Source organism: Ursus maritimus, unplaced genomic scaffold (assembly GCF_017311325.1).
Source record: "Ursus maritimus isolate PB19 unplaced genomic scaffold, ASM1731132v1 scaffold_20, whole genome shotgun sequence".
Taxonomy (NCBI): Eukaryota; Metazoa; Chordata; class Mammalia; order Carnivora; family Ursidae; genus Ursus; species Ursus maritimus.
In genome coordinates this window covers 10615406-10635192 of record NW_024424453.1, presented here as the reverse complement: position 1 = coordinate 10635192, position 19787 = coordinate 10615406, and the positions used below count along the sequence as shown (strand labels likewise).

The following is a 19787-nucleotide window of genomic DNA, read 5'->3' as shown; positions in this document are numbered from 1 at the left end:
TGACCCTGAGATCATGACCCAAGCCAAAACCAAGAGTCAGATGCCCAACTGACTGCATCACCCTGGTGCCCCTAAAGACGGCTTTTTAAAACATAATCCCAATACTACTATCATATCTAACATAAAAAATATTAAGAAATTTTATCATATTAAGTACATAGACTGGATTTGTATTTTTCCTAATTGCCTAATACTTTTTCTCTCCACTCCCCACTTTTTCTTTCTTTTAAACAGATTGCTTGATCAAGATCCAAATAAGATCTATGCATTTAGGTTAGTTGCTATGTCTCTTAAATATTTCTTAATCCATAGATTCTCCTTCAATCTCTTTTTCTGTCCTTGAAGTCTATTTGTTGAAGAAACACATCTTTTGTCTTGTAGATTTTCTTCATAGTCTAGGTTTTGAATATCAGATTGCTTCACATGCTTCCAATTAACAAATTTTTCTATCCTCTGTGAATTGGTAGTTAGATTTAGAGGTTTGGTAAGATTCAGGTTCACCTTTTTTTTTTTTTTAATATTGTATTTATTTATTTGACAGAGAGAGAGAGCACAGCAGGGGGAGCAGCAGGCAGAGGGGTAGGGAGAAGCAGGCTTGCTGAGCAGGGAGCCAGATGCGGGGCTTGATTCCAGGACCCTGGGATCATGACGTGAGCCAAAGGCAGACGCTTAACGACTGAGCCACCCAGGCGTCCCCTCCCTTTTTTTAAAATACTGCATAACTGATGTGTATTTTCATCAGGAGATGCATAGTATTGGATGTCTCTCTTTTTGTAAAGCCATTAGCCATTCATGCTCACTTCTCAGATTCATTAATTCACTAGAGGTTACAAAAATCTGTCAGTTCATCTTCATTTATTAACTGTAATAATTATAAACAGAAACTCCCTCATCAACTATTGTATTATCCTGGGGTATAGTACATTTTAAAACAGCAGAACAAATTCTGGATTTTTTCCCCTTTGTTTACCAGTTTTCAAAATAGTGAATTAATATCTTAAGATCCTCCAAAGGTGACCAGTTGTTGTTATCTTTAAAATACTATCATGAACTTAAGGATATAAAATTTTTAATTTTTCTATCAGTTAGAATTTTCTTTATTGATACTCAAATTTTCCCATCTTTGGCTAGTGAGAGCCTCTTAAAGTTGGCCCTTGAATCCTTTTCACACAACTCTAGTATTCTTTGATAGTTTCGTAGCATATTGGTTTATGGATAAAAAGTAATATTCTAGGCTTATCTTATATGTTTTCTACTCCAGATATAGCAATGAATAATATTACTATTATTTTTAGTAAAGGAAAGTTTTAGTGTCAATTTGAAGTGTCTAATGAAAGTCACTTAATAGATGATCCTGCCATACAGGTGCTCAAAAAATATTTGGTGAAGGTAGAACTGAAGGCCCCCTTTTAAACCAGCATTTGGGAAATGAGCTTTTGAGGGAGATGGTCATTCCTGGTTGTATTCTCTGGACTGATTTGATACCTTTAATGGCTCCATTCATGTGGACAGATAAGACCACAGATAACTGGGGAAAAAAAGTCCCTGTTTTTACCTATTGGGTCTATATATCAGGCTCATCTTTTTATCTGTCCTCTTTATATATTTAGCTCTATCTATAGACCTAGTACCCTGAAACCATTTTTTTTCATTTCTCTGCCTTGGTTCTTTGGGATTGATTATTTCTGTGGGTAGTTTATTTGGCTCTTGAGCTGCCCTCCTCCCTGGAAGCTTGCCTCAACCTCTGCCTAGGGTTCTTGCTACACAGGGTGTACTTGGCCACACTTCATTCTGCGTTTAAGCTGGCATCTCAGAAGCCCAGCCTAGGTAGACTTCTGTTCTCTCTTACTCTTATGGAGGAATTTGAATATTTGTCAACATTATAATATGACAATAGCTGGTACACCTGAAAAGATGGTATTATATGATTTTGCCAGTTTTTGTGGGTCTTTTTTGAGAGAAGAAAGATACTACCTTGGACCAAAAGCCTGTATGTAGTTTTTTTTTTTTTTTAAGAATATATATATTTTTCAGATTTTATTTATTTATTTGAGAAAGAGAGAGAGAAGGTGAGATGGAGAGGGAGAGAAAATTTGAAGCAGACTCCGCATTGAGTGCAGAGCCCAACATAGAGCTCCATCCCACGACCTCGAGATCACGACCTGAGCCAAAATGAAGAGTCGGGCACTTAACCAACTGAACCACCCAGGCACCCCAAGAATAATTTTTACTACAGAAAAAAGAAGGAAATCTCCCAAACTTATAACTTCTGACTGTTTTAAAGAAGTAGTGCTACATCTGACTAAGTCTGCTATTCAGACTTTGAATTGTATTCTAATGTTTGCATACTTTACTGTACACAAGGAGGTACAAAAAACTTATCATTGCCTTACATCAGGTAAAAGGAAAACATCTGTGGAAGCATTTCCTAAATGTGTTATTCTTCATTCATTATGGACTCCATGTTTCCTCAGTGAGCTTAAGAAGCCACATGATAACGATACAGTCAGTTATATGAGAATCTCAATGTTGTGATTAATTCTCTGTGATAGAACATATAACCAATGAGGTGAATTTACAAAGAAATGGTAGCAGAATCTGAGAAGAGATGGTAAGAAAAGGAATGATATTGTGTCTAGGAAGATTCACAAATCATGCAGTTGCATAATCAAATCCTAAAGGTAAATTCAACAACAACAATAACAATATCAATCATGTAGTGATGACTTACTGTCAGTCACTATTACTAACCTTACTCATTTACTGCATTTGATTTTCACAGTGGCCCAGAGGATAGGGAATCTCCCATTATGCAGATAAGAATAGAGTCTCACAGAAGTTAATTACTATATGCTGTATCATCCAGCTAGTTAGTGATCGAGCAGAAATTAAAAATCATAGTGCCTGAGTAAAAGGTTCATAGTCTTTCCATTAACACTACACTATCTTGAAATTGCCTTAAGAGGGTAAAAACATACTTATTTTTCATGCACTAACCCTATCTCCTATTCCTTTTTACTTTATGTTGCATTAAAATAAAATCTAATTTCTGATATTTACCTCATTCTTGTTAGATATTAGTGTAACATGACTAAATAAAATTAGTATATATACTAATAAATGTATATTAATATAATATACTATGTTAATATAATGTACTAATAAAATTAGTATATTGGCTAATGACTAATTATGAAATGACTAAAATTAGTAATTGACTAATGACTAATAAAATTAGTATAATGACTTCAAAATAAGTAATTTCATTTATGTTTGCCATAATGTGTGTATTCTAGTAGTCAGAGGAAACATCAATTTTAGTATTATCTTTACTTTGCTTGAAGCATTGTTAACCAAATTAATACATTCACATTTATCCCATGAAAGTTTTCAGACTACAATGAATAATGTACTTTTAAAGTATAATTTAGCAAACTATAAAATAGGGCATAATTATGTTGAATGCATTATGGTACTTAAAATCAAGTACTGTCATAATGTCAAATAACAAAAGGGAATGAAGCCACATATACAATGCAAAATAATTTATCTTTTACGAAAATGGTGAAAAGAGTACTAATGAGGTACTCTTAAAATACCTTTGGAGAATATAATGTAGTATCTTTGGTGCCCCACCAATGAAAATATATTGACACAGAAAAAAGAAGTTGTGATAAACTTGAAAAATTAAATGCTAGAAATCTTGAATTCGAGTCATTGGGAAAATTTTGGTTGAGGATCACCACTTACTACTTCTTAATTTAGATCACCAACATACTTTATATAGTCAAACTAAGTCAGTTTTGCATGATGCTAGAATATCTCAATATTGTTGAGTAAAATAATTTTTCTGGAAAAGTTTTGATTAAATCTGATTTAGGGGCGCCTGGGTAGCACAGCGGTTAAGCCTCTGCCTTCGGCTCAGGGCGTGATCCCAGCGTTATGGGATCGAGCCCCACGTCGGGCTCCTCCGCTATGAGCCTGCTTCTTCCTCCCCTGCTTGTGTTCCCTCTCTCGCTCTGTCGAATAAATAAATAAAATTTTTAAAAAAATCTGATTTAAGAAGATGCAGTTGATTATTCCTGTAAAGTACTAAAATACTTTTTAAAACATTCTGCTTTTCTGGAAGCATTTGTTATTTATCAAAAGCTTTAATTGAAAGCCATTGTTCTGATGGTTTATTATGAAGTTTTGCTATACCAATGATAGATATTAAGTTCAAATGATAAAAGCACTTTTGATTCTCTAAAGAATGTGCATAGTAATGGTCTTTTAAATAGCAATAATCAAGAAGTTTTTATTTTAAAATGGTTCATTTGATTAGTGAAATTCCTTTTTCCTGGGAATGATTCTTTCTTCTAAAATGTGGCCAAAACAACACAAAAGCAAAAACCAAACAAAAAATACCATTACCAACTGTTTTGAACTGAATGTGTTTGTTTTCACAAAATACATATGTTGAAATCCCACCACAAGTGTGATAGTATTAGGAGGTAGGGCCTTTGGGAAGTGATAAGGTCATGAGGTTAGAGGCTGGATGGATGGGATTAGTGCCCTTGTGAAATAGTCCTCAAGGAGCTCTCCACTGTTTCTGCTATGTGAGGATGAAAGGTGAAGTTGGCTGGCTATTGTCTCGGAAAAGGCTCTCACCAGAATCTGACCATGCTGGCACCATGTTCTTAAACTTCCACCCTTCAAAACTGTGAGAAAATAAATTTCTGTCATTGATAAGCCACCTAATTTTTGGTACTTTTTATAGTAGTCCAAGCTAAGGTACCAACTACATTAGTTTCCTAAGGCTGCAATAACAAATTGCCACAAACTTGATGGTCTAAAACAACAGAAATTTATTCTCACCATTCTGAAATCAAAATGCGTGCTGGGCTGTGCTCCCTGCTAAAGCTTCTAGGTGAGAATCTTTCCTCGTCTCTTCCAGATGCTGGTGTCCCCAGGCATTCCTTGGCTTGTTACTGCATCCCTCCAACTTCTGCCTCTGTCTTCACATGGCTGCCTCTTCTCTCTGTGTCTCTCTCCTCTTTGTGTTTCTTTTAAGAACAGTTGTCATGGGGTACCAAGGTGGCTCAGTAGGTTAAGCCTCTGCCTTGGGCTCGGGTCATGATCCCAGGGTCCTGGGATCAAGCCTGTGTTAGGCTCTCTGCTAAGCAGGGAGCCTGCTTCTCCCTCTCCGTCTTCCTGCTGCTCCCCCTGCTTGTTCTCTCTCTCTCTCTCTCAAATAAATAAATAAAATCTTAAAAAAAAAAAAAAAAGAAGTTGTCATTAGATTTGAGGCCTACTGGATAATCCAGAATGTTCTCATTTTGAGATTCTTAAGTACATCTGCAAAGATGATTTTTCCAAATAAGGTAATATTCACAGGTCCCAAGAATAAGGATGTAAACATATCATTTTGGGAGGCACCATCACCACTGTAATAACTTTACCCAAACTTTATGTTTAGAGTTCAAAAACAGGCTTTGGTATCTATAAACTGTGAAATTAAGTGTTGGCTCCACCACCCACTAGCTGTGTGATATTTGGCAAGTTACTAGTTCAGTGCATACATTTGGAAACTAAGAATAAAAATAGTGATCATAGAGGCACCTGGGTGGCTCAGTAGGTTAAGCAACTGACTCTTGATTTTGGCTCAGATTATGACCTCAGGGTCCTGAGATAGAGCCTTGCATTGGGCTTCATGCTCAGCAGGGAGTCTGCTTCTTTCCTTAGTTCTTTCCCTCTCTTCCTCCCCCCACTCGCCGGCTCTGTCGCTCTCTCTAAAATAAATACATAGGTCTTTAGAAAAAGTGATCATAGAGAGTTGATGGATGTAAGAATTTTGGTGTGAATTGATAATTGACCTTTTTCTTCTTGCCTACTGAGTGGATTTCTTTTGACCATCCACATTTTACCTGGTCACTCTTACTTGACCTCTCTGTGTCATTTGACATTGTTGACCACTTTCCATTTCTTGAATATATTTACTTAATTAACTTCTAAGACTTCATTCTTTCCTGATTTTTTCTACCCCTCTGACTAATCTTTTTCTTTCTTGTGCTCTTATCCTCCATCTTAAATATTGATTTCCTAAGGTTCCTACTACAGGCTTACTCTTTAATTATGCTATAAACTTTCTCCAGGTGACTTAATCTATTCCTAGGATTTCAATTAACACCTGATTTCTGACGATGCTGAAGTCTACCTCTCCAGGTCAGATATATCCCCCTTCAGTTAGATACCTATATGTGAGTGCCTCCTCAGCTTCTACACTTGGACACCCCACCTCTAAGTCTTCATATTTCACATTCAGAGCTAAACCATAATTCTTTCATCTAGAAAAAATTGTCATTTGGAAATCTATGTTTTCCTTGTACACTTGCTTATTATTACTCTCCAGTCATATTGGCAACCAGTATTTCCCCAAATGTGTTGTGCTTTTTTGCCCCTTCTTGTCATTATCCATATCTTTGTCTTTCTTAGAATGATCTTTCCCAATTTTGTCAACACATACTTATTGTTCAAGACTTAAGTCAAGCATCACTTCATTCCTTAAGATGACCATTTACCCTTTTCTTTGTAACCCCACTGAATTTTATAGCTATTTCCATCACATTAAATGGGAGTTTTTCTCCCCCATTAGACTTTGAACTCTCTGAAAGATAAGAATCCATGCCCCTTTCATCTTTGTATCTTAACGTTTTAAAATAGTGTCTATCACACAGTACTCAATAAACATTCATTAAGGCTATCTTGCAATTATTATTTTTGTGTTTAGCTTATTCTTAAAAAGCACTCAATGATACCATTGAGAACTACTATTTCAGGCATCAGCCTTCTAAGATGCCTTTTAATGTTTCCTGCCTGCTGCCATTCATGTGCTTGTGTAATCCCCCCTTTAACTATGGGTTGGACTTTGTAACATGCTTCTAATGAACAGAATACAGCAAATGTGTTTGACTGTCACTTCTGAGATTAGGTTACAAAGAGAACGTCACTTCCACTGTGTTCACACTCTGTTGCTTCTTCTCTCTGATGAAGCAAGCTACCATGTTGTGAGCTGCTCTGTGGAGCTCATATAACAAGGAACTATGGGTAGCCTCCAACCAACAGCCAGAATGAACTAAGTTATTCAGTTCAACAGTCTGAGAGGAACCTAATCTTGCCAACAACCACATGAGTGAACTTGACAGCTGATTCTTCCCCAGTCAAGCCTTTACTCCAGCTCTGGCCTACACCTTGATTGCAGCCTTTGAACAGACCCTGAGCTAAAGGATCTAGATAACTACATATGGATTCCTCACCTGGAAACTGTGAGATGATAAATAGCTGTTGTTTTTAAACTACTAAGTTTAGATCTATTTTGCTGTATAACAATATATAATTCAAACCCATTCTTTCAAGCAATTCACATGAATCAATTAATTAACCTTACAACACTATGAGTTAGACACTGTTTTAAACCCCATTTATAGATTAAGAAAACTGGGGCGCCTGGGTGGCGCAGCGGTTAAGCGGCTGCCTTCGGCTCAGGGCGTGATCCCGGCGTTCTGGGATCGAGCCCCACATCAGGCTCCTCTGCTATGAGCCTGGTTCTTCCTCTCCCACTCCCCCTGCTTGTGTTCCCTCTCTCGCTGGCTGTCTCTATCTCTGTCGAATAAATAAATAAAATCTTTAAAAAAAAAAAAAAAAAGAAAACTGAAGTACAGTTTTGGGTCTGGGGACAATTTAGCTGCTCTCTCTTCATGTCTTAGAAGGCTATAATCAAGGTTTTGTCCCAGGCTACAATTCTAATTTTGGGTTCAAGGTCCTCTTCCAAGCTCTTTAAGGTTGTTGTCAGAATTCAGTTCCCTATAGCTCTGTGATGAAGATTCCCATTTTCTTACTAGCTGTTATCCAGAAACCATTCTCAGCTACTGGAGGCTGCCCACAGTTCTTGCCACTTGGCTTCCACAGGCAGTTCACAACACAGATGTTTGCTTTTTCCGGACCATCAGGAAAACTCTTCTGTATCGAGACCCCCTTTTAAGAGCTGATCTGATTATAATGAATTTGAATAGTCTTCCTTTTGATAAACTGAACTGATTAGGAACCTCAATTACATTTGCAAAAATCCCTTTGTCATATAACATAATACAACCGTAGGAGTGAAATTCTGTCCTATTCATAGTTTAACCAAGGGCATGGGTCATTGGAGATCATTTTAGAATTCTTCCAACCATATATATTTCTACTTCTAGTCCTTCAATTAAGCCTGCTTTCATATAGTTATAATAATGTAGTATAATTAGATATGTATACCCTACTTCCAACTCTATCATATCACAAACATTTTCTGTTATTATTAAGCTTCATAACCATAAATTTAATAGGTTTATAATGTACTATATAAAATTAATTTGACAAATCTTCCTGTACATTTTCATGTCTGATTCTGGGGAGATTAAGATATTTAATTTTGGAGTGAGACAAGTTTCTTAACTTTTTTTGTCTCTGTTATTTATAAAATGGAGATAGTCAAACTACTTATTTCATATGATATTCTTAAGATTAAATGAAATCATGCATATAAAATGCTTAACATAATGACTAGCATGTAATAAGCTTTTAAATAGCATCAACATCATTATAATCATTACCATTTCTTCTGACTTCGTTCTCATTTTACTCTAGAGTCTTGTAGATCTATTTGATACCAAGATTTCTTCTTGATGTCAATAAGAATGTGGATATATTTGGGATATGAAGAAAAATAATCAAATGGTAATTTGAGTTTTATTTACTAGCTATGTGACCTTGAGTAAATCACTTAGCTTTCTCATCTATAAATGGAGATAGCAATATGTATCACACAGTTTCTTTGATAATGTGTGTAAAAGAACAAATACCAATGACATAATTTATACACAATAACTTAGTTTATTCGTCATGAAAGCTCAGAATATTCCAAGGACTTTTAAACATACTTACAGTAAAAGTTTTTATTAAGTGATCCATATTTCTCTTACACAGAGTTTATGGAAATAAAACAGTTTGCAAAAGATGGATTATACAATTAAGAAGAGTGATTTGAAAGGAATAAGACAATGAGCTGTCTTAAAGTAGTTTTTTTTTTTATTCCAAGCAAGATCTGTAACTCAGAATAGGTACACAGAATTTTGCAGTTTCTATGTTTTTTAAGGATGACTTAAGTAAACTTACATATACTGCTAAAAATAGTCACTTTCTGGGGTGCCTGGGTGGCTCAGTCGGTTGAGCATCAGACTCTTGATTTTGGCTCAGGTCATCATTTCAGGTTGTGAGAGTAAACCCTGTGTCAGGTTCCGTGTTGGGTGTGGAGCTGTCTTGATTCTCTCTCTTCCTCTCTGCCCACCCCACCCCCCATCTAAAAAAATAAATTAATTAAAAATAGTCACTTTCTTTAATAAAGTCAGTTTAATATATTTTCTTAACCATTTTCCCTATAGACTTCTATAGGGAATAAAACATTTTCATTCTGTTCAAAATGAGCTTCTTTAGATCAATTAGTTGCTATATTTTCAGTACCTTCATCTTTATTTTTCATTGAGGTTTGTCATATTCCAGTCTTAAATATTCACATAGAAACTGTGGGCTAAAATGCTGAAATGTTCAGTAAATCATTGCATGCTAATTAAATTCAGTATTATTAGACTTTTTAAGTTTGTTTTTTCCAGGAAGATATCTAAAGATAATTGATGGAAATATGTTATATTTAGAGAAACATTTAGGCCTATCTGCATTATAAACACAAAAACAAACTAACTTATGAGTTTCAGAACTAAGGCTGGTTTTGTGAGAAAAAAGCTCATTGATATTTGTAAAGTTTGTAAATTTACCTAAAAGTATTTTAGTTCAATGAAACTATTCATAAAATGGGAATGTCTTGAACAATCTTTTGTGCCATTGATGATGTTCTTTTACATTGAACAAATAATCACTTAAGAAGACAGGAGTCTATAAGCTGTTGAGTACATAGCATGATGGGGTACCATTCTATGTGTTGGCTAAAAGCAGAGGGTCAGATTGACTCTGTGTGAACCTGCCACTTGGTACCTCCGTTTCCTCATCTATAAAATAGGGAGTACGTTGTCACTTAAAAGGGTTCTGTGATAAAACAATGAAATCATCTTTATGGAGTACTGAGATTTAGTATATTATAAGTGCTCGAAGTTAATTTTTATTCCATTACTATAATTTATGGTACCATCTTCATAGACAGTTTCTGAAATGCTAAACCATTGCTTTTCTAATGCCTCCCTAATGGCATTTCTTTGAAGAAAACCTGATAATATTTAGTCATTAAATTGAACAGTGGCTGCCAAATCTCAATTCTGATGGGATTTCTCTATGTGCCAATCTTCATTCTATATGAGCATGAGGAAGGTCTTACTTGTCCAGACAAGGGACTTTAAAGCTGTCTCCTTTTAAAAGTTAATGAATCTAAATCTTCCCAAAATCATTCATGAAAGGCTTTTTAAAAATATTGTGATAGTCATTATATAGAGGAAACTAGGGGTTAAATAGAGTGACATTTATCCTCTTCTTCATCTTCTGCTGTATAGAACTAGATGAACTATATTCAACTTAGACCAAACTCCTGTTGTTCCAAAATGCTGTGTGTTTGTAACAGCTTCTCTTCCACAAGAAAGGTTTCTGGCACCCCATAAAGTCTTATAGTTATATTCCCATATCTCTGAGAATCACTCCTGGCTCTGACTTCCACTTTCCCTTAGTCATGTGTTTGTTCTGCTCTATGGTTCCACATTCTTCTGTAACTATCCAGATTTTTTGTACTGGACAGGAGAGTCATTCTGATTCTTGTTTTACCTTGAAATGATCTCTCTTTTAGTTCTTCCTCTTGGGTTCTATGTTCTACAGCCCATGGAGCAGCATTATTCTACTCCATCCCTGGTCCTGGCCCCAGAACCCTTGTTCTGGTAAATTTTCCCAGAATGTAGTCTTTATCTGACCAGAGATAGGGAGTTAGCAAGTGCCCTAAGTCTGGAGTATTCCAGTGTAGAGGTTTGCCTGAAGAACTAAAAGTTCATGTTCATTTTTATGTAGAGAGACCCAAAGTTGTGTGAATGAGGCCTTCAGGGTCAACTTAACCACCAACACCCCTTCACCAACCAGGAGAAAATGAGGTGACACTGGAATGCTTTAGGGCCTTGATTTGGAATTGCACAGGCCTCTTGACATGGTGAAACAAAGTTTTGATGGATGTTTCTGAAGATCAGACTTTTAAGAGTTAAAGAAATATCCAAAGATGATACCCTTGTTCAGAGTTGATTTCCTCTGCCAAAACTTCTGATGAGTATGTTCTGAATCATACGGTTCCTCTGACCCAGCTTTCTTGCATCTAAGAGTACTCATGGCTTAGAGGTATACTTTTTAGAGAATTTCCCAGCCCAATGATAGCTGCTTTCTGTGGAATATGAAACCATATTCCAGTGCTAAGGCAATACCAGTGCTACAGTTAACAACTCTGTAGCCCTAGTCTGAGTTATCAACACCGGTTATTAAACTAACACATTCTTTTGGAATACGTTTTTTACTCCATAAATTTTTTTGTTAGGTTTTGTGGGAAATACAGATATATGGATATAGTTCTTATTCTTGAGCAGATTATGACCTATGAAAATTCACAGAAACAATGAAGTGATAAAACATGTTTTTGTGCTCTAAGATATCAGAGAAGGAAGTGATCATATCAGGTTGGATGCAAATGGGTTTATAAGTAGGATAGATTCACACTGGGGCTTGAACAATATTGAGGGTTTGCAGATACGGAAAATATTAGATGGAGAATATTCACATTGACCAAACCAAAGATTCACATTACAGCTGGAACAAAGCTGATTATATCATTTTTATGCTTAAAACCATTCAATGTTAAAAAAAATAATAAATAAATACTAAAAGCATTCAGTGTTTACCAGTTGTGCTTCTCAAACTTGAACATGCACGTACAATTAAATGATTCAGATTCAGTAGGTGTGCAGTGCAGTCTGAGATTCTGCATTTCTAACAAGTTTGCTGTTGCTCCTGCTGGACCTCAGATGAAACTTTGAGAAACAAGGTTCAAGATAGAGGGGTTGGGGATGAGGCAGACTACAGCCCATTGACCAAATCTAGCCTACCATCTGCTTTTTAATAAAGTTTTATTGGAACACAGGCACATCCATTTGTTTACCTATTGTCTATGACTATGTTTACACTACACTTAAATAGTTGAGAGACCATATGGCCCACAAAACCTTACATTTTTACTCTTAAACTCTACAGAAAAGGTTTTGCCAATCTCTTGTCTATACAATAGAATAAAATCCAAATTCTTTAGGAAGGTATGCCGGGACCAGCATACTATCTGTCCAACCTATTGCTCCGCACTCTGCCCCCTTAGATTACATTACTGCCATATGATCAATTTGATGGTACCCAATCCTACATGGTCTTTCTCATTTCTCTGCATATGCCCTTGGCTTGCAATGTTTCCTGCTATCCCCACCTTGCTCACTCACTCATCTTTCTTCATTTCTGATGATACCTCTTCTGAGAAGCCTTCTCAAGGCTGGGCTAGATGTTTGCCTGTGCTTCCTGTTGAATCCAGTATTCACCTCCATCAGAGCACTCCTTTTTTTTTTTTTTTTTTTTTTAATTCAAGTTAGTTAACATATAGGGTAGTATTGGTTTCAGGAGTAGAATTTAGTGATTCATCACTTATATTTAATACCCACTGCTCATCCCAGCAAGTGCCCTCTTTAATGCACCCATTTAGCCCACCCCCTTCCCTCCTCCCCTCCAGCAACCCTCAGTTTGTTCTCTTAACTGTAGAGTCTCTTATGGTTTGCTTCCCTCTCTTTTTTATCTTTATTTTTCCTTCCCTCCCTTTATGTTCATCTGTTTTGTTTCTTAAATTCCACATATGAGCAAAATTATATATTTGTCTTTCTCAGACTTATTTTGCTTAACATAATACACTCTAGTGCCATCCATGTTGTTGCAAATGGCAAGATTTCATTCTTTTTGATGGCTGCTGAGTAATATTCCACTGTGTGTATATCTATATATATAGATATCTTCTTTATCCATTTTTCAGTTGATGGTCATTTGGGCTCTTTCTGTAATTTGGCTATTGTCGATAGTGCTGCTATAAACATTGGGGTGTATGTGGCCCTCCAAATCATCACTTCTGTGTCCTTTGGATAAATACCTAGTAGTACAATTGCCAAGTTGTAGGGTAGTTTTCTTTTTAACTTTTTGAGGAACTTACATACTGTTTTCCAGAGTGACTATACCAGTTTGCATTCCTACCAACAGCAGAGCACTCCTTTTTATGCACAAATCCCATCTGTTTATCTGTCTCTCTCACTGGAAAGCAAGGATTGTGTTTCATAGTGCATTATATATAATAGATGTTCAATAAATATTTAGTGACTGAAAAAAGCATTAATAAGTGTAGCACATTTGGGATAGAGTAAAGAGAGAGGTTTAATGAAGGATTTATTAAGGAGAGTTTTGGGAAATAAGGTTGATCAGAATAGGATGCAGCCAAATAATAATGACCTTGAAACCAGGCATAAGAACTTGCTTTTTTAATTTTGGGTCAGCAGTTCTTCAAATGACTTCTAAAAAATTCTGGGACTATGAGATGCTCTTTGATCATTGGTCTTCACGGTCAGACAAATTTCTGAAACTCTGCACAATATGTCCTGCTTTGATAGATTCATAATTCACAGATTTTACAGTAAAGGAACCAGTTTAATTTTGTTTAATCCAGGATAATTCTTACTTTCTTGTCTGGAATATTTTTCATTGTTAAAATAGCAAGTGCATTTTGAGGATCTTATACTCTGTGGAGTTCACTTTGTGAGATGTTGATTTGGTAACACAGAGCCTGTAGGATACCAATGCTGCACTAGTATATAAATGTGCCATATATGCTTAACAGAATTCCTATACAATTACAATAAATATGTGATCTTGGGCAAGTTGCTCAATCTTTTGCAAGTCAGTTTTTTCATATATAAAATCAATGCAATATTCTCTAAGTCCCTATGTTATAGAATTGTTGTTAGAATTAAATAAGATAGAGTAAGCGGAGTGTTTAGCCTGGCACCTGGTATACTGCAACTGCTGGCACATACTCTCTCTTATTGTAATACTCTTATTAGCAAAACTTGCATCTACTGTTTGACTTTAGCGCTACCAATGTTTGTCATTATCTCTCTGTTTTCCTGCCATGTGCTGTGACTTTCAAACAGCCTATCATGTACTGGTATAGAGCACTGTGGTAAAATCAGCTTTAATGTTAAATGAGATAACGTTTTATCCTATAATTTCAAAATATTATGTTTCAGTAAATTTTAGAAATATTTCTCACTTAATTGTGGTGCATAGTAGCTGAACTTAAAATTGTAGTCCTCTGAAATCCATGAGACAAAGAAAGAATTTCTCCATCTCACGAAAAGATGACAAGAATATTTCTTAAATTTATTCCCTGAAATTTATCATTGTAAAATGACAAAGAGAATTACGCATTTCTAGAATAGCTAGAAAAAAATCTTGTTATTTATACTGTTGATGTCAGAATGCCAGGGAACAAAAGAGTCCTCAGAAAAATATGGTCTTCCCTGTGATATAGGCCTCTAGGACTTGAAGAAAAGCTTACCATTGCACAGATCTTAATACTAATATCAATGATAGAGTATAATATTTATATTTTTCAAAACATTTTAACTTTAAGGTCTCCTTTGGTCAAATATATTCTTGCCCTGGTAACCCTACATTTGGAAACTGCGCATGGATTTATTCTGAAAATCCATCCATATAAGGAATACGTGAGGTCAAAATGTAGCAGAAATTTGTATAGGTTATATCTTTGTTTTTTTAAATCTTATTAAATCCTTCAGCATCTAGTACATAATATTTAAGTACCTATTTTTTAAATTAGAAGGAAATGCAAATTAAGGCAGTTTATTTTTTTAAGATTTTATTTATTCATTTCAGAGAGATGGAGAGATCAAGAGAGAGCATGTATTAAGGGAGGGGGAGAGGGAGAAGCAGACTCCCCACTGAGGAGGGAGCCCAAAATGGGGCTTGATCCCAGGACCCTGGGATCATGACCTAAGCTGAAGGCAGATATTTAATTTACTGAGCCACCCAGGCACCCTCAAATTAAGGCAGTTTAAGAAAAGACTATCACCCCTCAAACCTAGATGACCAAAACTAAAACTCTTAAATGAAAAATAAAGAGCAATTAAAAAATGTAGTTAAAAAATTACTTAGCTTTTATGTTTTACAAATAACTGAAACCTAAATGTAATTTTGTTCTTGTTTTTTGTCCTCTATGTAACACTGGTGTTACTCAACTTGAGAATATTCATTTTCTTTAGAATCACAGTAGTGACAAACTGGGTCAGGAAGCAACGCCTGCCAAGGCCCATCTACTGATCCTGTCTTTGGCAAGCCCTTAGACCTCTCTGAAACCTAGTTTCTCATTTGCAAAATAGGCCAAATAATATCAACTGTACATTGTCTACAGTAATATTGTGAGGATAAAAAAAATCATATCAGTGTAGATGAAACAGAAGTGAAAGCCACAGATCACAATATAAGTGTTAAGGATTATTGTGGACCATAAACCATTCAAATTGTTCTTGGCCCCCAGATCTTTGCAAGGCTGGCTTCTCATCCTTTAGGTTTTTGTTTTGTCTTATTTTGTTTTTAAGATTTTATTTATTTATTTGACAGAGAGAGACACAGCCAGCAAGAGAGAGAACACAAGCAGGGGGAGTGGGAGAGGAAGAAGCAGGCTCCCAGCGGAGCAGGGGGCCCGATGTGGGGCTCGATCCCAGCAACCTGGGATCACACCCCTGGGCTGAAGGCAGAGGCTTAATGACTGAGCCACCCAGGCGCCCCCATCCTTTAGGTTTTAACGTAAATGTCATCTCTTCAGAAAGGGCTTCCCTGACCAGTTAATCTAAAGTAGAAATCCACAACCTCTACAAGTCACTCTTTGCCCTGCTTCCCTTTTCATATCACTTGTGATTACCTGAAATTTGCCTACTTATGGTTTATGTGTTGTTTTCTGCCTCCTTATCCTATGTGTGAGCTCCACATGGCTGGGACTGCTGTCTGTTGTGTTCATTGCTGACCCCCCAAAGTACGGAACATGTACAATGAAGGAATGTGCTATTTACAATCACTCCTGTCTCTAGGTACATCTGTTCAAATGCATTTAGGTCTTAGAGATGTGTCGAGCTGCACATTTTCATGTAACTTTCTACGTGCTTGGCAGCAAAAGGTTTCAGAAAGTACCACATGCATCCTCCCAACCTAAAGATGAACTATCCCAAAGAGAATTGTTTTCTCTGTAGAGTCATTTTCACCTCTGAAAAGGTCACTTTATTGAAAATGCTGCACAGAATTCATCTATCTCCAGATCAGCCGAAGAGATTTATTTTTTGATTCTCCCTTTTCGAGTGGTTTAGACCCCTCTGTTGGTATTACTCTCTCCAGAGCCAGCCAGGAATTATGATCGTAAAACTACTAGGTCAATCTGGCCTTCCCAAATGGCGCCAACATACTTTGCATGTTGGTTAACAAGTGAGGCAGTTTATTCCTATCAAATAAAGAACCCCAGGGGCGCCTGGGTAGCGCAGTCATTAAAGCGTCTGCCTTCGGCTCAGGGCGTGATCCTGGCGTTCCGGGATTGAGTCCCACATCAGGCTCCTCTGCTGGGAGCTTGCTTCTTCCTCTCCCACTCCCCCTGCTGTGTTCCCTCTCTCACTGGCTGTCTCTCTGTCACATAAATAAATAAAATCTTAAAAAAAAAAAAAACCCAAAGTTTATGTGACTAGGGAAATACATATCCATGCCTTACAAAACTAATGAATGAACCCCAAATCTTTACAATCACTTATAAACTCTTAAGCCGTCTAGCCTCCTTTTAGTCTCTCTGGCTTTCTATCTGCTGCACCTCTCATCACTCCTTTAGCTCCAGCCATGCCGGCCTCCTTGCTATGCCTACAAGCCTCTAAAATATTTTTCCCCCAAATATCCACAAGGCTTACTCCCATATAGCCCTCAGGTGTTTGCTCAAATGTCACCTTAGAGATGCTCTCCTGTCCACCCTTTTTAAAATCATAAAACCCAATCACTTCTCGGCCTTTTGGCTAAGATCAAGTGTAAAATCATAAAACCTGCTCTACACTCCCTATCCCTTACCCTCTGCTTCATTTTTTTCCATAGCTTATTTCATCTATTTGGTTTATTTATCTGTTTATTTTCTGTTTCTTCTCCCCATAGTCTAAGTTCTGTAAAAGCAGGAATTTTTGTCTGTTCACTGCTGTGTCCTGTCTAGCGCCTGGCAAGCAATCAATAAATATTTACTGAATTAATTAATGAATGAAAGAAGAAATTAATATGCAAAAGAGTAGCATATTTTGAATAATTAAAGCTCAAACAATTCATTAAGATTAATTATATACAGTTCTCTAACACTTGAAGGTGAGTGTTAATTAGATCGCTGCAAGGAACAAAAACTGCAGGGTGACTCCAGGACGCAAGATGTTATTTTAAAGGATTTAGGGAAAGTCAGAAAGTAAGGAAATGGAATGTCATTCAGACTACTGTTCAGGGTATAGTCGCTGACTTAGCGCTATGGTTCTTGAACTTTATGGTACATCAGAATCATCTGGAGTGCTTATTACAAACACAGTTTGCTGGACCCCGCCCCATTTTCGATTGAGTAAATCCATGTGAGCCCTGAGAATCTGCACTTCCAACCAGTTCTCAAGTGATTCTGATGCTGCTCGACTGTGTCCGTACTTTAAGCGCCCTGGCCTAGTAACAAAGTCGGTGTGTTTTACCGTACGGCAGTCTAGGGCTAGTACTTGGTTCCTTCAACTTTGCTTCCATATTCCTATTTCGTTTTACTCTGATACCAGTTCTTATTTTGATCTCAAGTCCTTGGCTTACTCAAGAGAATTTAGTGTCTCCAGACTTCTGCTTTTTCTGTTTCCCTCTGCATTTGTACCTGTCAACTATGTCTGTTTCTCTCATTTAAAGTCCCCCTGAGATATTCCAGTTACTCTTCAATAACCCTATAGGGTACAGCTCTTGTAATAAACACCTCACAGGCCCCTTTGGTCATGCAAAGATCCTGAACTAGCAAGGCCATGTGGAATAAGCCACAATCACCTCTGTGTAACATATCTCATGTAACTTTGTTCAGAATGGGTCTGTGAGAATGAAGACACTTGAGGGTTTTCAGAAGAGGGCTCTGTACATGACAGGCAACTAGCATGGAGTATCTACTTCAAAGTGATTAAGGATATTTTGAAAGAGTGTAGAAGAGAATGCCTGTATTTTACTGCCATAAATTGGCTTAGTAATACTGGACAAACTTTTATTTGTCTCTGGACCTCCGTTTCCCCAGCGATCAAGTGAGGGAATTTGATGTGATGGCTTCAAGTTCCTTTCCATATACAGTGTGCTGACGTGATTAATCTAATTTACTAGTGTATATACATAGATGCTGTCTCCGGGGTATTATAACCCAATCTATTTTGGTTGAACTTTATATTCTCTTTTCTTCAGTTTTGGGGTTTTTTTTTCACTTTGTTTTTAGAGACCAAATATAGAACCAACTTGTCTGTCAAGCGGTTCTGCCACTTACCAGTCATTTGGTAAATTTGCCTTGGGCAAATTTGAGCCCCAATTTCCTCATCCATAAAGTTTGGATTATAATAGCTTCCTAATAGTGTTGTTGGATTAAATGAGTTATGTGTAAAAATACTTATAAGAGTTGGGGATGGGGTCGCCTGGGTGGCTCAATCAGTTAAATATGACCAACACTTGATTTTTACTCAGGTCATGATCTCAGGGTCCTGAGTTTGAGTCCTGCCTTGGGCTCCCTGCTCAGTGGGGAGTCTGCTTGGGGTTCTCTCTCCATTTTCCTCTGCTCCCCTCCTTCCCCTTGCTCACTCTCTCTCTTTTTAAAATAAATAAATAAATCTTAAAAAAATAGTTGGGGATGAAATGGCTTAATACGCGTTAAAGTATTTAGAAAAGTATCTGGCACATAGAAGAGACTATATAAATGCTTTTAAACTTTATTTTCATATATCATAGTTCCCACTTATCTGTGGTTTTGTTTTCTGCAGTTTCAGTTACCAGCAGTCAACCACAGTCTAAAAGCAGACGATCCTCCTGATGAATCAAATCGTCAGAAGGTCAGTAGTAACCTAACGCTCAGTCACACTGCCTGCATCATTCACCTCTCTTTATCTCATCACATCGGCATTTTATCATCTCGCATCATCACAAGAAGGGTGAATACTGAACAGTAAGATATTTTGAGAGAAAGACCACATTCACATAACTTTAATTACAGTATATTGTTATAATTGTTCTATTTTTATCAGTAGTTATTACTGTTTGTCTCTCATTATGCCTAATTTATAAATTAAACTTTATCATAGGTATGTGTGCATAGGAAAAAACATAGTATATATAGGACTTGGTACTATCTGCAGTTTCAGGCATCTGCTGGGGGTCTTGGAACATATTCTCCACAGATAAGGGGGGACTACTGTATTTTTATCTGTATTTAATATTTTGTCTGTTTTAATACACATGACTATACTGTGCATAGGATTTTTACTCAAAGTTTTACTTAGAATATGAAGTTATCAGAAATTTCTATAGTAAAATGCTGTTGTAGTGAGAAAATTTTGAAGTGTTTTATAAATACTTATATTCTTTTTTTT

At 36.6% G+C, this 19787-nt stretch overlaps 1 long non-coding RNA gene across 1 annotated transcript in view; it reads left to right on the top strand.

Annotated features, from left to right (window-relative positions):
- Positions 1 to 19787, top strand: part of LOC103677670 — a 332269-nt gene that overhangs the window by 89575 nt on the left and 222907 nt on the right. The window contains exon 4 of the long non-coding RNA XR_572497.2: positions 19182 to 19250. This is a non-coding gene — a long non-coding RNA (uncharacterized LOC103677670). The remainder of the gene's footprint in view (positions 1 to 19181; positions 19251 to 19787) is intronic.